Source organism: Bemisia tabaci, chromosome 8 (genome assembly GCF_918797505.1).
Source record: "Bemisia tabaci chromosome 8, PGI_BMITA_v3".
Classification (NCBI taxonomy): domain Eukaryota; kingdom Metazoa; phylum Arthropoda; class Insecta; order Hemiptera; family Aleyrodidae; genus Bemisia; species Bemisia tabaci.
The window spans coordinates 44,893,989-44,913,887 of record NC_092800.1 but is presented as its reverse complement, the minus strand read 5'-3'; the positions used below and the strand labels follow the sequence as shown (position 1 = coordinate 44,913,887).

Genomic DNA, 19,899 nt, shown 5'->3' with positions numbered 1-19,899 from the left:
ACTTAGCGATGCGTCCCTTGTGATTATTTGATTAAGATATTATTATTCTAAAAGTTACTTTTAGAATATTCAACTTTATAGCTCACAAAGCTCCTATATTTAAGGTCATCATGGAGGAACACGGTACGCATTTACAATGCAGTCCACCTCCACATCTTTGGTCAACTTTCGGTTTTTTTCGGTTTGTTTCATCCTGATTTTAATTATTTTAATATTACGCAAAATGCACTTCACAGATTAAATACTTTAGTTCGAAATACAACAAAACAAGTAATATTTACAATTTTTTTTAAATGATGAATTGATAAATTGTAAATAAAAGTTGTGCAGGTGATATCTTACTTCTATATATCGTATAAAAAATAGTATTTCAATTTTGACAAACAGGAGTTTAGAGCCACTGACCCGTAAAAAAAAAATTGAAAAATCTAAAAAAGTAATGAAACATTCCGATGCGGTGACTTCTCACATCTGTATCATGTGCATCAGTTAGGTCAATATGCAACAGGTGATATCACTGAAACTTAGGCTTCCGACACCAGAAAATGAGTTATGACACCACCGAATCAAGCCGCAGCGACATGGAACAAGGGCAAACACAATGTGCAAGAGGAAAAAATCGTTGAAAAAAGCGACAATTTTTTACGTGCTCTGTAATCTGAAGCGGCGGTGGTTTTAATTTTCGAGAGGTGTTTTCGCGAGCGCGGTTAGATGACGTTCAGCGCGCAATTCGATGAGTACAATCGGGGTAGTTGCATGGAAATTGGGGCGTAAAAGCGTTGCGCGAATCCATAAAAAGTAACCCGAGTTCAGCGGTGTGGCATGAGTGATCGAATATCGATATTTCTCCACTTGAAGCTGTGACAAAGAATCGATTAATCAGGTGTTAGTTGCGAGCACCCTTTTTATCGACCCTTTTTCATTGGTTTGAATGGCAGACCAATCGATGTATCGCAAAGCACGCTACGCCACTGCCCGAGTTTTAACTTTCCGCTTAATCTTCTGCGTCACGGATCGACGGCTCGAAGAGATGCGTGGACTAACGGACTTTCCCGGATGCCAGGAAATGCAGCGGAAACTACGGGTTAATAGTCAGTTGCTGCAGAAATGTCAGTGATGTAAGGGTTTACTTACTTTTTCATTGCCGCTTTCCAGCTAGGAAAAAACTTTCACGCCGTTTTGTCTTCCGGTTTTAGTATTTATCACTTCAACAACAGTTGAGCAGCTAGTTTTAAAATAAATTGTCCAAATTATTTTTTTCCCTTTCTCAAAAAGAATGCTCCTTAAACTTTCCATGAAATTTGCTGACATCCATAAAAAATGATGTTTGGTAAACAAATTTGAGACTTGTGCATCACCAAAATTTTATAGTTTGGCAATTTGAATTATTATCAAAGAATTGGCAAAACGATGGAGCAAAGGAAATAGATTGTGATTTGTAACATTTCGTCCGAGATTTTCTGACATATTAAAATTTAAAGAATCGAGTAATAAATTAAAATCATTTTCTTAATACCATTGTCTTTCCCCGAGAAGAGTAAACCAAAAAATTTCATGGCAAATGTTAGCTACTCTTCGTTTTGAAAAATGGACTAAAAGAGGACATTTTGTGATTCTGCATTCAAAAAGATTTCCTCTAGTTTTATTGCCGATTTGTTCTTTCCCTCTTAAACTTGATTAACTTTCCCTCTAAACTTTTAACTTTATTAATATAAATTATTATTATAATTTAAACTTTCTCTGCGTAAGCGAAAAAGTAAGGAATCAGTGTATCAAGTTAAGAGCGCGATTGATTCCATCAGTAACAACTATTAATGAAAATTCCATCATCTCACACAAAATATACGACTAACAACTAGCACCTTCTACTGACTACACACATAAATACCATTCACGGTTATCGCGTGCTTTGACATCGATTTAGATAAATGGGGTTGTCATTTCAGAACAATCTTTATCGATGTCTGCCCGGGATGCTCTCTTTATACTGCGTGCTAAGGAAAAACGCCACACGAACGCGTTGCCGAATTGGATCCCGTAAAGAAAGAGTATTCTGAAACCTGTGAATCTTCCTCTTCGAATATTTCAACAAAAATCCTTTGCAATGGGTCTATTGCACGCAATAGTTACAGACAACTGAATTAACTTTGTCAGGGTAAATTCGCTCGAAAACCACCCTGCATCACCAAAAAAGTTTGAAATCCGCCCCTTGGTGCAATATGCGTAGTTTGTAACACGCCTTTTCAAATTTACCACATATGTGGTCGGTTTTTCTTGGAGGCCAGCAATCAGGTTTGCTCGGAGCGAGACTTAACCTAAACAAACAAACAATCTCAAGGAACTGTTAGGTATAAACTCTCCGTGCGTAAGATTTCAATTGATTCAAAGGACTTATCATTGCAAAATAATGAAAAAGGAAACAAACGCTTGGAAACGACTGAAATCATACAACAGATACAGTTACTGATATCGTTTGTTTACTCAGGTTGATTTTTCTTACTCATCTGCTTGTGCAAGCTTGGTCGGCGGTGACTGAAAAAAACTGACCGCAAACGCGGGAAACTTGAAAAAAAAAAAAGTGTTTCAATCTATGAAGATTCTGAGCTAAGGAATGGATTTCAGACCTGATTTTTGTGAGATTTTACTCGTAAAGAGTACATTTATTTGGTTGTATCCCTTATGTACAACAGACCCATTCAGTGTCAAATTCGTGATAATTTGAATAAAAAACATTTATAAATTTCAAAATGGAAATTTAACCGAGCGAGTTTTGGCGACGTTTAAACGCTTATCCGCCGCTTTCCCTTAGAACGGCAGTATAATTTTATCTCAACTTCTGTATTTTAACGCGACAAAACGGCCTCCATTTCTGGCCGTGTTCCAGTTGAACGGCTTATAGCGCGACTCGAACAATATATCATAGGGGACCATCATAATTCCCATAATTGAGGCACAAAGGCTCTCGCACCTCTATCTCAAGCCTCTAGGGGTTTGCGGCGGGCACAATACTGTTGCCAGACATTCGTAAAAAAATGTAATTGAGGTCAGTAAATAAAAATGTATGGAGGATATAGCAAGAAAAAGAGGAGAGACGGGAATTTCAACTGGAACTGCTGGGGGGCTGTAGCTCCAAAATGGAAAAAATGGAAATAAGACCTAAAGGTAACAATTCTTATATAAATTTAGCGTTGGGCATAGTGTTTTATGAATATTTTTATTCTAAATCTGTCTTATCGTATTTGACGAGTATTTTGTCAAATTTCACGTAAAATCTTGCATCTTTTGTGATGATAAAACGACGTGAAGTTGAAAAGAAAATCCTACCAAAAATATGCATCCTCTGATCAAAATTACGCAATCTCGTCTCAAAATTCTCAAAACAATTGTATCATAGGTGTGAAACAGCGTCAACTTCATAACCCATTCAGCACCATAATACTTACATAGTCACAGTAGTGCCATCAATAAACCACCCCCTATGCATCCCTTCTCGAAGGACTCATTTAACCGAACTTTAATTCACCCAAGAATATTGAGTAATGAGGTAAAAATCATGGGTCGGCTGTACGTAATCAATTTTGATTACATTAACCATGAACATAGCAAAAACCATGTTCGTATTATAATACTGAGAGCAAAAAAGTCGTACTCGAATAAATCTTTTTATTTTGTGCTGAGAAGAGACTCAATTGACATCATAGGATTTGTTACATGGAAAATTGATTGTTCGGCACTGTTCGGCATCTAACAGCAACTGTGTTTCAACAGCCATCTTAATACTCTTAAGGCTTTGTTTTCGAGATCAAAATAAGCCGATCAAAATGGGACATCGATGTGACTGTTGAGTGCTTCTCATTAAAATTAACAAGTGTCTCTACTTTTTGATTATGTAAATATGGGAGCCATCCGGTCGAGAGAACTTTTCAAATTTTAAATATTAAAAAAAATATTCATATAAATATTTTTTTTTCATGTTTATAACATCTTGAAAGTTACAAAAATAATTTTTGATTAATATGTATATAGATCGAATGTAAAAGTATCGAAAGATATGTATTTGATACTCTGTACGTGATTGATGGTGATAAAAGAGAAGAGGCGTCTCTTACTTTCGATGGGCAACATTCAACAGTCTCATCGATGTCCCATTCTGATTGTGGAAACATATCTAAAGATGAGTCTCTAAAAATTGATGATCGATGTAATAGTGCAGTGTAAGCTAAAGTACCCAGGACTTATTACAGTCTTCCGCAGAAAAGAAATCCTGAGATGTATTCTTGACAATGTGGGGAATGGAGAATTCGAACGGTCGAGTGCCGGCTGACAAAAGGATCAGTTGCGCTGATCACAGAATCGTGTTTTGATGCTTTATTCTTGTAGATCAGCTAAATATAATAAGATCTGTCTAAAAAGCAACTCTCTTAGTTCAATATCAGCCAAGATGTCACCCTGTAGAAAATTGGGGTGTATGACGTCATCTACCGCGGTGCTGAAACCTGGTTTCATCAACCTTGCTTTCATCCGAGCTTCACATCGAGTAATCAGTAAAAATATGCATCTCCCTCCCTGATAAATGAAATCAAAGTGGAAGAAACTAAGGGTATACGCCGCGGTGGATGACGTCTTAAACCAAATATTTCAAAACGCGATATCTCGGTTATATTGAATATAGAAAGTAGATGTTTTGAAAACGCCTTCAAATGCGGCGTGATACCTCACGCATTCCGGAGAGTTCAAATAGTTGTATCATTGCGCCGTAAGAATGCGACGGAAGATTACAAGTGAAATAGCCTCCATGCACGCTGGGCGTGTCGATTTCCTTTGACATTTTTGCAGGTGGTGTATGCATAGCTGAAGTGCGCTCAAAAAATCTTATTATTTTTAGCTACTCTACAAGAATGAAGAATTAAGTCACGATTCTGTGGCCTGCGACACTGACCCGTTATTTAAGCATATTGAAATTTGAAGGCCTACTTGGACCGTGGCGGGCAGTTTGAAGACCGCCGAAGACGTGGCAATGGCGCGGCGTGGTATACGGCAAAACAACACACTAAGTGCACATAAAATGCTCGCAGTCAATAATCTACAGAGCATCAGCCATAATTTTATTCCCTCTTTTCATCCCTCCGATGCCCCTCCCTCCGTCCGTAGCCCTTGAGACAAAGCGCCTGGCTGTTACCTAGGGCTCTCCATGCGCGGAGTGTTGTATAACCTCGGCCGCGCCCGCGCTGCGCCGCATTAATGCCTGCTTTTGACCGTTTGTGGCGGGCGGATGCCCGAGGCCAAGTGACAATGGATGGCTCTTTGTTCCATGATAACTTCCCGCCCGGAATTTTAATGCGGCTGTTTTAAAGCATATCCATTAAATAATCAAAGGTTTACGACCGTTAATTAAACTCCTCCGAGGGATGCTTGTTGCTTTTTCGCTTTTGTTCGGGATTTTTTATCAAACTTATTTGAATATTCCTTGTCTTCCACCCACTTTAATTGGGTCAGAGCTTGCTGATGGATCCAGGAAAATTTTAGCGGCGGTCCATAAATTATGACAGAAAGCGGTGATAGAAGTGTCCGACGAAGATGGAGGGCCCCTGAGGGAGGGGGGAAGGAGAACTTGCCTAAAGGTGAAAACATCTGTGATTAAAAAATTTGAGAGGTGAAAATTAAGGTAGTATAAAAGAGAATCATAAAAAAGGTGTCTATCAATTCCTCCATCAATTTTAATAATCAGCCTGCAGATAAGTAATTTTATAGATGCGCCAGGAACAGTAGCTCCGTATGAGTTGAGCAGCGTAGTTTTTGAGCGCGCTGTGCTATTGCGGGCTCAGTGGAATACGCCGCCGCAAGGCGGCCGGTAGATCGGATTTTATTTTGTCTATATTTTTCGTTTTTCCGAAAGTAATCTTGAAGGGAGGAGGAACTTTAAATTAATGTCAATAAATTTTAGTTGACGTCTATTTTTTGGGACATCATTTTACTTTAGGCGACGAATGTTTATATTTTTAGCTAGGCAGCTCATATTTATATGGAAATGTTTGGCGGGATGAACATAACTTACAATTATTTTAAGGCGTTTCTATAATTTTTTCAGTAACTAAAAACCAGGATAAGCCTGAACGTGACTATGCAGATATATATGTGCAGATATATGCTTATGGCGCGCTCTTCCAACACCACGTGTTGGATTTACCAGTTTGTTTAATATTGGAAACAAATTTAGAAAGTTATAGCCAGCCTACAGTGAGCACCGTGTTCCGGCTATAACTTTCTAAATTTGTTTCCAATTGTAGTTCTCCCTCGTAAAATAGAGCCCATAAATGCAACTATCTTACAACCACCGGGGGTACAATAAAAACAAATGACAAAACACCTCCGGGCTCAAGCAAAAATCAGGAATTAAGGGCAAGTTATGACCATCGTTCAGGCGCCGCACAGTGAATGGAGTCAAAAGGAGAGGTCAAACAAAATTTGGAAACTTCAAAAGCTCATAACTCTGTGTATACAAAATTTCGAGTTTCTAAAAGCGGTTCCATTGGTTTGCTCGTAAATTTTTTTTTTTAAAAGCACCCCTTTAAATTTAAAATGTGACGAAATTAACTTCAAAATTTGCAGTTTTAGTCAAAAATTTCATGTGGTCCGACCTCTCTAATTGGCTCGATCCACAGTGCGCCGGAGGTTGTGGAGGCATGAAAGCTCAAAGCTCCTGGAGCGGTCTCCGTGTTAGCGCGGATTTTCCAACGTGGAAAATCGCCCGAAAGATTCCCGACGGAGCAGGAGGTTAGGGAGGATCAAAGTTATCGATTTACTTGCCCACGCATTTTAAACTTCGGCCGACTGCCCTTTGCAGGCCATGCACTTAACTCTACAAGCTATCGAACACGCTCGGGGCGTTTGGGTACGCCGCACAGTGGAACGAGGTATAGAAGAGATCAGACATGCAATTTTGTGCTAAAATTTCAAATTTTGATACATATGTCTCAGGCAATTAGCAATCGCCGGCAATTTGAAAGCCATAAGTGAATAAATAGAAAAGAATATATTTCAGAAATATAGGAACCAGATTAAAGTACTGATTATTTTGCCTTTAGTGAGAGTGGATATTTTCCCCTTTATACAAGAATGGTGGCAACAGGCGAACTGACGAGAGGGTGTGGGGGAAGCCATGACCTTAAATGGGTTCAGTTGGGTCACGCAACTAAACTAACACCGCGACAAAGCGTTGAGTATCACAAAAATTGAAGGCGCTCCAAGACGAGATCATGCTTTTGAAGGCCTTAACGCATCAGGCCTTCGTTAAGCTGACTCAAATCGAAAAAAATGTAAAAGCTTGCAAACTGCCGACGATCGCTAATTGCCTGCGACACATATATCGTTACAAATTCAATTTCAAGGGGTGTTTCTGAAAGGAAATATCATTGAAAAACCAATGGAACCACTTTTGAACTCTCTTACTCCATATTTTCGATAATAAACGCTTTCAAAGTTGCCAGATTTTGTCCCATTTTTCCTGTTGACTCGGTCCACCGTGCGCCGCGCTGGAAGCGGCACCGATATACATTTCAAAGCAGATTCGCGCGACTTGCGTGATTCCCGTGAACATTATGAACTTGAAAGGGAACATGTCCGATGTTACGTAAGCTCCAAATCGCGTGGACACGATGGTTTTCAGGGGCTCATCCCAAAAAAGCGAGCGGATCTTTTCAAAATATGGGTACCGCCAAAGCGGTAGGTTCGCGACTGCCTACGTGGTATTCAAAATCCCTTGACTAAATATTTTCATTAATATGTATACTCGTTCGTTCCGCTATTCCGGAATCACTTATTCCAAACCAACTGGATAAAGGTCAGAGGATGGATGTTTGGCCCACCTACGGATGTTTTTCCCGTCCCTACTTATTCGTGTTCTTCGTCCCTGTTCAGGATTTTAATATCATTCTTGCAATGGACCACTAGACAAGGTACGAATTCAAGCAATCCGATACATGTTTCCTAACCAGAATTTCACGTAAAACACGATTCCCACAACGAAATTACTGCAACTAACTCCTAACGAAGATATTAACGTTTTTATTTCTCATATTGGTTTACGAGTTATTTGAACTGCTCGCTCACAAGAAACTCAAAGCTCTACGTGCGTCAAATCGCGCACTACAACGGTTTCAGCAAGCTTCTCAATCGAAAAATGTTCATTTGTTCAAACTATTAGCAATTTGCTATGGATGAGCCAAAGCGTCAAGATTGAGGTTGCCAGATTTTAATATCGCAGAGACTGTCATGATAACGTTTAGCGTGCGATGTGAATCACGTAGAGCATTGCGTTTTTATGAGCGGGTGGTTTCAATTCAAGCACCAAGAATCATTGAATATCTTCGTAAGGAGTAAATTTCGGTAATTTTCGTTGTGCGTATCGTGTTTTACGTGAAATTTTGGTTAAGAAGCATGTATCAGAATGCTGAAATTCGTACCTTGTCTAGTGGTCCATTATGATGGTTTAGATTTGGGACCCACTTTGGCATGGAGGTATGGCATGGTTTGTATTGTTGGGTGGCGAGGCGCGCATCATCGACAATGGATATCTTCCCCATTGAAGCAATGGTGAGTATCGATTATTAATTATCGATTACTATGATCTGTGATACATTAGATGTTACAGCCCTAAATTAAGACCTAAATTGATCAGGGGCTTTCACAAGAATTTTTATTGATAGGCAAATTGATCAATCATGGAATTTTCACAATGAGAGGGGCAGAGGGGGTAGTATAACGTTTGTGTGTACAAATTGAAATAAATGTAAGCAAATTCAGGAAAGTTCGCAGACTTTACATCAATTAATAAAACTACGGGCGAATTTCGTTCGATTTGTCTTAAAAAATTTGAAATTTGTCTTTAAAATGGACAATTTTACATCAAGAGTTGATCCTGTAGCTGCTAAGCGATCCGCTTGTGTAGCTAGACAATGTGATCCTAGGGTCCCTTTCATCAGGTTTATGATGCAAGATAAGAAGCATAAGATGGACTGAACAAAAATTCAATGATAACTTTTTTTTGTAATAAGAGAAATTTTTTAAGCAAACTTCAGAAACTTCACGGATAATGTCCTATAAATATGTTTAAGATAGTTATTCTCATACAAGTACATAATACTTACATTGATGAACTATAGTTGCTTCCATTAAGCAGCAAATCGTCACTGAATGAGGATTCTTGTCGACTTATGGTTTCAAAAAGTCTTTTCCACTGATACAAAACTTTTAATGGGTATTGGAAAAATAAGGCAAAAAAACAATAACTGCTTAACTGGGTAACTTTCTAAGAGGAATTTTTTTAAATATTTGTCCACTTGGTGCAAGAATCACCCCAAATATACCATCACACTAAAATGAAACTAACAGTCGTAGAAAATCAAGCAGTACTTTACACTTCAAAGAGAGTACAAGCTTTCCCTAGCACGTAGTATGAACCAAAAATGTTTTACGGTATAAATTCATCAAACGGAACGAACTAAATTTCAATTTTTCCCCCACTGTTTTTTATAGATTACTACACCAAGTTCTCACTTTATTTCTGCATTTAAGGCAGCGTCCCTGCAATCAGATGACGAATAAAAATAAATCTAGGGATAAGAACACTGAGTGCCGTCTTAAACACGAGTCGTTCCGATCGTATTGATTCCGAGCTTGATTTTATCGATTCGACAACTTGTACGTCTATTTACAGCGCATGAAATGCATGCACGAAGATGACGATTCTGAGCCGATTTCGAGGTTAAATACAATGTTCAAGGTCTCCGTTTCTCTCGTGCGATCCGGGAAAAAGGAGAGCGGAGATGAAACCGGTCTCGGTTTTCGGTGAAGGCGTGGGAGTGCGGGTTTTCCGACCGGTTTTCCGGGCGCGGGCCGACAGGTGGGTCAGGACTAATTGAGGCTTACTCAACAGGTGCGCCGAGCTCGGAGCGGGTTTCGCGAGCGAGGGGACGGTAACGGGGTCAGGAGCGCGAATGCCGACCGAGTCCCGAAAGCGGCTGCGGAAACTGGGAAACTGGGAGAGCAGAGTCGCGCGCCCATCGGGAAAGCGCCCTCCTCCCCCCCCCGGTTGGGCGTCCCCCTCTCCCGACCACCGCCCCCCCGCCCCCCGTCCGCTCGCGCGGAGTTTCCCGAGCCGGGTTGCCGCCACGTCGCACAGTGGATCGAGTCGATGGGGGAGTCGGACAAAATTATGAAATTCTATAAGTGTATATAACTCCTTTGTAACAGAACATCGAGGTTTTAAAACTGGTTCCATTGGTTACTCTTGAAATTTTATTTAAGAAACACCCCTTGAAATTTAATGGACAAAGTTAGCATAAAAATTTGCAATTTGAGTAAAGAAATTCATGAGTTCATAACCGACCTCTCCCATCGACTCGGTCCACTGCGCGTCGCCATGTCGCTATAATTTAAAAACTTTAAACGCTTATAACTCCGTTTATACAAAACTTTGAGGTTCTAAAAGCGGTTTCATTGGTTTCTTCGTAAAACATTCTGTTAGAAACACCCCTCACAGTTTAAAATGTCACGAAATGAACATCAAAATTTGGAGTTTTTGTCAAAAATTTATGTCTGACCTCTCTAATTGACTTGATCCACTGTACGCCGCACGATGGGACGAGTTGATAGGGAAGTCGGACAAAATTTGGAAACTTTAAAAGCGTATAACTCCTTTAAAACAAAACGTTAAAGTCTTAAAAGTGGTGAGATCGGTTTCCTTTAAAAATTATCTTCAAAACACATCCCTTGCAATTCAAAATTAGACATATCACTATCAAACGGAACTATAAACAAGTGGGAAAGATGGGGCGTGCTCCTTGAAACTGCATAAGAAGCAATCTTAAAGTGGGCGTGATTCCCGTGATGGGGGTGAAATTAAAAAGCGGGATTTTACATTCTTTCAAACGGAACTATGTGCCAACTGAATGCGGCACTCATGAGCCATGGGCATGAGACAAGAGCGACGTGGACAGGGCTCATGAGTCAGGGACCCCGCGCTTGAGCCATGGCGGCGGCTGACATCCCTGGCGCTTTATAGTTCCCATTCATTCTTACGGCCCTCGACTAACGAGCACATCCCCTTCTTTCCCACCTGTCTCTAGTTCCGTTTCACAGAAATACGTCCAGGTGGACAAGTAAACGTCAAAATTTGCAATTTGAGTTAAAAAAAATCATGAGCCGACCTCGCTCCCATTGACTCGGTCCGCTGTGTGTCGTGGCGCCGCACAGTGGATCAAGTCAATGGGAGAAGTTGGACAAAATTTGGAAACTTTAAACGCTTATAACTTCGTTTTTACAAAACTTTGAGGTTCTAGAAGTGGTTTCATCGGTTTCCTCGTGAAAGTTTCTCCTAAAAGCACCCCTTAAAATTTAATATGCTCGGAAATTAAATTGAAAATGACACTAGAATAACGGAGGAAAAAGCTAAAAATACAACACTAAAAAACCCGAGAAATTTCGACTCAAAACTGAGTCATTTTCAGTCAGAAAATAGAGACAAAATTTAAAATAGTATCATTTTTTCCATTTTTTTAATTAATTAAAAAAAATTTTTAAAAAAAATGATTTCTTCCATTTTTTCATTTTTAATTTATTTTTCGACTTAAAATGACTCAGTTTTGAGTCGAGACGTCTTTGGTTTTTAGCGCTATATTTTTAGCCTTGTTTACCCTTCACCTCCCTTGTTTTTCTCCTGAAAATATTATCCAACTGGAGAAAGAGCTTAACCAGATTTTTGATGAGCCAAATCGAGCATTCATCGCCCCATGCCGTCTAGGGTCTCTGTGGTGGGTACCGCCCACCAGGAGGCATACGGACAATACTCCAAGAAAGAAGAACGTAAAAACATTCGACAGTTGCCAAATTTCCCCGTATAAAACGTGCATTTTGTAGAAAAGTTATACATATTTTTCCTGAAAATTCTCAGATATTTTAGAATAAATTGCGTACAAAATTGTCAGAAAATTTTGAAGAAAATTATTCAAAATTTTCCCGGTAAACTATCAACTATTGAAGGAAATATGGCAACGTCTGAAGGCTCATACTGCGTTCAGCCTTAGGACGGCAGAATATAAGAGGGGGCGGGTAACTAGGTCAACGAGCCCGATTCCAAAAAAAGAAAACACAGAAAGTGAATGTTTCCACTTAACAATGAGAAAGTTGAAGGGACGGGGAGGATGCGTTTGCGCTGAGAGGGATCCGGGGAGTTTAGAGCGGGCACAAAAAGGGTCAAAGAGACAATAGTGGCTTTGTAGGCCGGAAGATTGGAAAGTAAACAAGTTTCGGTGTGGTTTTGCAGTGTGGGCTCGAGATAAAAGTAAGACTATCGAACTCGGCGAGGCGCGGGCTGTCTTGGCTTTGGTGGCCTGATCCAGGGAGTTTAAATTTTCCAGGTCAACGATAAAAAGAACATGTATATAAAGAGAAGAGATCCACTTTTCATTCTTGGAGGCCGACACTTTGGAAGCCATTCCTGATTATTGAAAGCAAAAAAAATATTATGGTTGGTTGGTAGGTACGTTTATTTGGTGCTTTTAACATCCAAACCATCAAAACCCCAGAGGAGAGATCAAAATAGTGTAGTGCAGCATTTATTCACTTTAAAAAGTAGGGTCACAAAAGGGTGGTACACACAATTAAGGAAAGAGTGCATTAAATTTGGAGATTAATTCGTTTGAAAAAGAGAGGGATTTCATTCAGGGCCGGATTAAGGGGGTGGCCACATGGGCCGCGGCCCATGGCGGCAAATTTAGGGGGCGGCAAATGTTGTAATTTTTTCAAAGGTAGGTATCAAGAAAAAAATCTGATTCAGAAAAAAATCACAAATGAGGAAAGGCGAAAAAATCTCTCATATCCTGAGAGTTAAAGTACAGTAATTTCTAATTTGTTAGTCTTTCGGTGATGCGAGAGACAGCGTCTTTCATTAGTCTAGTTGAGAGAGAAATCAAACACGCCATTTGGCCTGGAGCGGCAGAGCGCAGGTAGCAATGATGGTGAGAACTTGAGATGGAAAGGAGAAGCCCTATCGGCGCACCGGTCAGCATGAAATACATATTAGCTCCCACAAGACTCCATGAATACTTCACGCATTGCGTCAAAAACAGCGCGGTCACTTGGTCAGCAGCGGTCAGCGTGAAACGCATAGCGCCTACAAGACTGTAGGGATACTTCACGCATTGCGCCAAACACAGTGCGGTTGGCGCGGTGGCGGAAATTAAGATTATTAGACCACATTCATGTTTATTCTTATTCATAATTTTTTCGTTCTTTCCTTATAAATGAAAGGCATCGTCCACACAGAGATATAGGTTTACGGAACTTAATTTTCCTGAACTTTTGCTAGTGTTGACAGGGCTTTCACAAAAAATACGCCGAACGCGGGTAAACGCGTCCTTTGTACCCCTCCTCCTCCGGCACGTTCACCTGATGGTTTCTATAGATGTTTCAAAACGAATGAGATGTGGCGGCAAAGTACAGGCGGCCCATGGGCGGCAAGAAGGTAAATCCGGCCCTGATTTCATGAAAAAACTTTAAAAGGATGGCATGGAGATCAGAAAGTGGAGGGGAAATTTTGGATCTTAATTGTTGATAGTTAGGGCAAGTGATTAAAACATATGTAACTGAAAGGGGGACATTACAAGAGATACAGGTTGGGGGTTGGACTTTCATAATTATGTATTGGTGGGTGAAAAATGTGTGTCCAATGCACAGCCGGGTTAATTTTACTTGATCCACTCGTGGTAGACCAGAAAGTGGAGGGAATATGGACATCGGAGGATTTTTATGTTGGCAATAAACTTTCCACTCTTGTTGCCAATTTGTGAAGATTTCTCTTTTGATGTACTTGTTGATGTCTTCGGCTGTGACAGCTTCACTTAACTTTCTGGATGTAAAAAAGTGTACGACAGCTGACAAAACACTGAATTCACCGCTGTATCAGTTACGTTAGCAATGACAATATGTAAAACTAACTGTTGTGGTGGTTAATTCAGCGTTTGGAAAGTTGTCACAAACTTTTTTAAATCCAGAATACTATATCAGCATCCTTTTTTTCTCGGTGTAGTTTTAGAGCGATACTGTGAAGCGCGGGGAAGGAAGAAGGGTTTGGTTCCAACGTTCGGAAGTTGGAGAATGTTTGCCACACGAACCTTTTGAATTTGTGGCTGTCAAAATTCAGACTGTCCTTCATGCATAAAATCCCTCGAATCCTGATGGCTGGCGTATATCTGAACGTGTGAAGAAGTGATATAGCTCCATGTATCCTAATTTGCATATGCCTGTATTTGAAGGCATTTTCACTCCCGATTGCTTTCTATTACAATTTGCAAGATATCTCCCTATTACCAAAGGTTAAAATTTCTCAAACAGCAGCTCGTGACGAAGATGATATCAAAAACAAAGGAGAAAAACCGGGAAACAAGGCCAAGAATTAAACATTAAAACCCGGGACGTTTCCGCCCAAAACTAAGTCATTTTCAGTTGGAAGAATAATTATAAAATATAGAAATTCCAAATAGAAACCTGCAGACTACATGATGACTGAGATAATCAAAACAAAGAGAAGAGCTTTGGAATTTGGAATTTTTATATTTTATTTTTATTCTTCCGACTGAAATTGGCTCAGTTTTGGACCAAAACGTCTTGGATTTTTATGTGTAATTTTCAGCCTTGTTTCCCGTTTTTTCTCCTATGTTTTTGAAACCTACTACCAAATGCTCACCGTCTATCTTCAGTGTTTACTTTTTGCAGCAATGCCATCATGAACTCAAAGTTTATCATCTCCATCATAACGATCAGTCGAATTAGACTCCGAGCGACGCTGGACGCCCGCCGGTGCCGTAGAGTCGTAGCACGAGTTGCAGCCGTTCGATTTCTCATTGGACATTTCAGCACGAGCGGTGGAATTTTACCCTGCACCTTCTAGACGTTCTAGCACCATGAACTTCGATTACCCGCACTAAATATTTTGGTGTGACATTTAGCGTGGTATTTGGTGTGGTAATTTTGCTGCGCATTGGTCGTAATTAAGATGATAGGTTAGAAAGAATATAGTTTTCTGTTTTGCTTTGTACCCACTCATTAAATATTTATATCACCAGACAATCCTGGATCAATGTTTTATCTCTAAGAACGCAGGGGATTTTTTGTTTGAGCGACACGTAGCGCAAAACGTATTTTTTTTTAAAAAAAAAGGATTCGTCTTTCTCTCACAACATTGTTAGTGAATATTGAGTGCCACAATTACCACCATGATACCACCATGATATTTTAATCAAATAATATGCAATTATTTATACTGACCGACTGTGGAAAACAATCACAGAAGTATAATCAAGTTAAAGTTTGAGCTATTGTGAAACATCAACAAAATGAAGTTAGGGAACTTCGCCTTTTGAGTGTTCTCTCAATTACATTAGGAGAGCATCTAAAACTTGTTCCGTTATTGCGAGACAGAGCGAAGTTCAATCAAACGGAAAACGGTGGTTATTGCAGCGAACATTGTAAACGAACAAATGAGCGGGTAAACAAATAAACATGAAAGGCACCGGTGTGGGATGCCCAGAAACAGTCGAGGAAGCAGTGCTGCATGAATAATGAATGAGCGCCTTCAATATGGCCAATATGCAAATTCGCGACGTCCAAGCGCGAATATTTACATACCTAATGGTTAACTATTTTCGCTCCGACGCCCAGCGCTTAGTGTTCGCGGCGAAAAATTGAAACACTGTACCATAATTTACATCGTTTTGATGTTCATGTGAACGAGTCCTTCGCACCTCACGGTCTTTACTTGTTTTATCTCCTGTGAGTGCACTGACATTTACAGGAGGTTGTTTGCAAATGGGGGTTTTATTTTACAAGCAAGCACTCTAATAAAATGTCATTTTTACACAGTTCGAGAAACATCGTTCACATTTTGCAAGACTAGTAGTATGACTAATTAACAGCAATATGTCCTCTTCTGCATTTTTCATGATTTATTTTGGCAAACTATAGAACTGATCTATGAAATACAATGCAAAGAAGCCTCTTGTATAGAGGCATAATTGAGGGGGTTAGGGGACAAGGCGCAGAAGTGCAGTTTTTGAAAAAAAAAATGAGATATTATAGTGATTTCAAGTAAAACAAGACTTAATCATATTCTGTAAAAAATTCGATTCCACATTCCAATTGGACTACGTTTTGTAATTTGGAACTATAAATCCTAATCCGGGTTAAAAAAAAAAAAAAAGGTATGTGCTATTTAGTCTCCCTGTGCACATAAGTGTTTTTCCAGAAGAGCAAGAATTTATAGTTCCAAATTACAAAATGCAGTCCAATTATAAATCATCAAAAAGTCAGTTTTAACTTCCTTTCCGGCATAAGGACCCATGTGGTTTCGAAACCTCAACCGCGTATTTCTTGAAATTCCAAAAACTGCACTAAAATGCGCTCTGTCCTCCAAGCCCCTCAATTGTCCATTAACCGCAGCGTCACTCTAAGACAATGGTAATTAACTATTGAGATTGCTCTTATTACAAAATTAAACGCGTATTACAGTTGAAACTTTATTTTATTTTTGGTCATTTCCCTTTACTTCCGGTACCCTACCGGTGGTTATATGTCACATAGAATTCCAGTTCTCCATTTCAGATTTTGTGACTATTTCTCAGGTGTACTACACAAGACACAGAATGAGGCAACTTTCATACTTGCATATTTATTTATATTCAGGGTGAACACTATAGGATATACAGTACCTATCCTGAAGGAATAAACAATATACATGCTCGGATTTTCTTTTTACTAAGCGTTTTGTCTGAAAAATGCTCTCAAAACCTAAAGTAAAGATCCGCGAATTTCGCTCAGCACGGTAGAGATAGATGATATAATGTACCAGTAATTTTATTACACCCTACCCTAACTTTGTGAGATAGTGCATACATGCATTGGGGGGGGGGGGGGCTGGTTATCTCAGCTATATACTAGGATTAAGGTCGAGCGGAGTTTGTTTCATCAGGTCCACCCGTCACCACTACAGGGATTCGAACTCGGGGCATATTGACATTCAGTCATACACGCCGACCACTAAGCCAAACTGGCTGGATATCCATACTTACACTCGTTTCAATAATACAAATTGAGGTTTCGGTCGGACGAGATAAAATTGTTTAAAACTTTCTACGTTGCGTGTCTCTTTCATTCTTGCGCGAGCAACGAAAGCCGGCGCGCCTTCATTTTTTTTGCATATGCAACACGGTCATTCATGGAGCACGATTAGTTTTATCAATGTAAGGCGTTTTTTGGTTAGCGTGCGGTTCGCGGGTACGGCTTTTTTTGTGTGTGTTATCTTTGGATGACAGCGTCACTATTCGATTCGCCATTTGCATCGAGTTTTTTTATTGGATTATGTCAGTCGTTGCCTCATTTCAACGTTGTATTTTTTTTTATTTTTTATTCTTCTTTAGCAGAAAACGAAGTTGAACTCTGCCCCTAGTAGCAGAACAAATTTTTGTTTTTCTAAAAAAAAATATAAAGAAAAAACATATCTGTTATCTGAATGGTAGTTTTATATAAAAAAAAAGTGTAACGCTTGTATAAAAAAAAGTCCAATTAAGTTCCGACCTGACCGTAATATAAAAAATGATAAAAGCTAGATAAGGATATTTTTTATAGACAATTTTTTAATTTTTCTGTATTTCGCATGCATACGAAAGTGTAAAAAGTGAACATTTGTATGTAACTATGATATAAAAAAAATTCATAATTTTCGTGAGTTTTTTGCGAATTAGAAGATTTTTTAACATTTTTGCGAAAAGCTCACGAAAATTATGAATTTTTATATATAATGGTTACATAAAAACGTTCACTTTTAACACTTTCGTATGCATGCGTTCTATAAAAAAAATAATTTTCGTAAAAAATCTTTATATTTTCCTTCTATGGTTCTGCTACTAGGGATGCCTTGCAATTATGAGAGTATATTTTTTATAATATGAAAGAAAAACACAAATTTCATCGCCTTTTTTACACGAGGACGCAAATTTTGCAACACGAAATGGACTTAATTTTACAATCGGGAACTAGACTTTCCAGCTCACTTTGAAAACAATGTGTGTGCCATTGATTTGCATAAGCAAATAATTAATTTTACAAATGAGTTGGAGATTGTAGTTCCTAATTGCAAAATGAAGTCAAAATTTAGTTAGGATGACTCTGATCGAACCCGTTTAATTTTTATTTTTAATTTCAAACTCGATCGGGCCACTGTGCAAAATTTAAAAGTCAGAATGTTCGGCGCTAAAATTTCAATACCGTATTTGTGGATACTTTCATAAAAACATCATTAAAACTTAATTTTATAGGAGGTATTGATTGAAAGTAAAAATATACCTAAATATGCAAGAACTGATCATAGTTCTGATTCATTTCAGAACAAACGTAATTGAGTTTTTTCATCGGAAAAAAATTCAAGGAAGAATTCAATCGGTGATCAAACTTCATAATACTGAGGAGTAACAATGTGCATTCTGTAAGATTTACCTGAGAGTAACAACTCCTAGTCAGAGGAACAGACTGCTCTTTTCATAAATTTAAAATGATCGATGACCAAAAATCTACCATAGAAGCAAAAATACTCTTACCTCATCCATTTAAAATAAAGCATTAATTCATAAGGAGGCTAGAGGGTATAGAATCATTCGAGATTAACCCAATTTGTACAAACTTGAACACTCGTTCATATAGAAATTTCCGATCAACAAATTATTCAAAGCTAAAACAAAATGCAAAAAAAACCCGATGTTGCTTATTTTTATGCCTAAATGTAAAATGTGTTGGCTCTTTTATGGTTGAACCCGATGTCGAATCTACTAATTTAATACAAAATTAAAGCTTTATAGGCGGCTTTTTGGCACTCCAAAGTATGTAAATCAGCGTTTTCATGTTGAACGATAGTGACATGTAATGTGTGGTGATTCAGTGCTGTGATGACGAGCTATACATAATTATAATCGAAGCCCCACTCGACTTTCCTTTCACTGTACATATTCGTCTTCACGAGAAAAGGAGGAGGAGGAGGGAGGAAAGTCGCTTCCAATCCTGTTTGAAGCCGTAGATAGAGGAGCACCCTATATCAACCAAAATCCATTTTCACATGCCGAATACGTTCGTGCCCTGCCGTCAAGTTTCCAACTTTATTGAGTCGATTCTTCGAATGACATAAATGGAGAATTTGCAGGTGTCTGAAATTTGATGAATTTTGTGTTTAAGTGGACGCTGCCAAGCAGGCACGTATCCAGGGGGGGCTTGGGGGGCTCAAGCCCCCCCCCCCCCCGAAAGCAAAAAAAAGTAGGAAAAAGAGAAGGAAAGAGGAGACAGAAGATGAGAAAGTACGGGAAAAGCAGAAGTTTGAGACCGTCGAAGATATTTATCTCTTTTGTCTCAAATGAAAATACCGTGTTCATTCCTAAAATTTTCGTCAGAAAAGCCTCAAAATGCGTCCAATTAGAGATGAAATTTCAAAAATTCTCCAGCATTGTTGAATGTAAAAATTCGAAAGTATTTTGTGTTAAAGTAAAAAAAAAAGCGTAATTTTTCTGCATAAATTTATGAAAAATCTGTGTTACAAGAGCCTCGAAATGCGTCCAAATAGAGTTAAAATTTCAACAATTTTCAGGATCTTTTGGAATGCATGTATGCATTTTTTGCTTAAAGTCAGCAAGGAATCGTAATTTTTCTGCAGACATTGATGGAAAATCTGCGTCACAGAAGCCTCGAAATGCGGCCGAATAGAGTTAAATTTCAAAGATTTTCTGGATTTGTTGAATGCGAATAATTCGAAGGTTTTTTATGCTAAAAGTAAAAAAAAAGGTCTAACTTTTAGGCAGAAACTGA

At 38.9% G+C, this 19,899-nt stretch overlaps 1 protein-coding gene across 1 annotated transcript in view; it reads right to left on the bottom strand.

The window, feature by feature from the left end:
* LOC109040651 (ras-related protein Rap-1) overlaps window positions 1-10,035 on the bottom strand; it is a 95,633-nt gene extending 85,598 nt beyond the window's left edge. The window contains exon 1 of the mRNA XM_019056640.2: window positions 9,147-10,035. The gene's annotated coding sequence lies outside the window, so the exon portion shown is untranslated. The remainder of the gene's footprint in view (window positions 1-9,146) is intronic.
* Window positions 10,036-19,899: the final 9,864 nt, after the last annotated feature.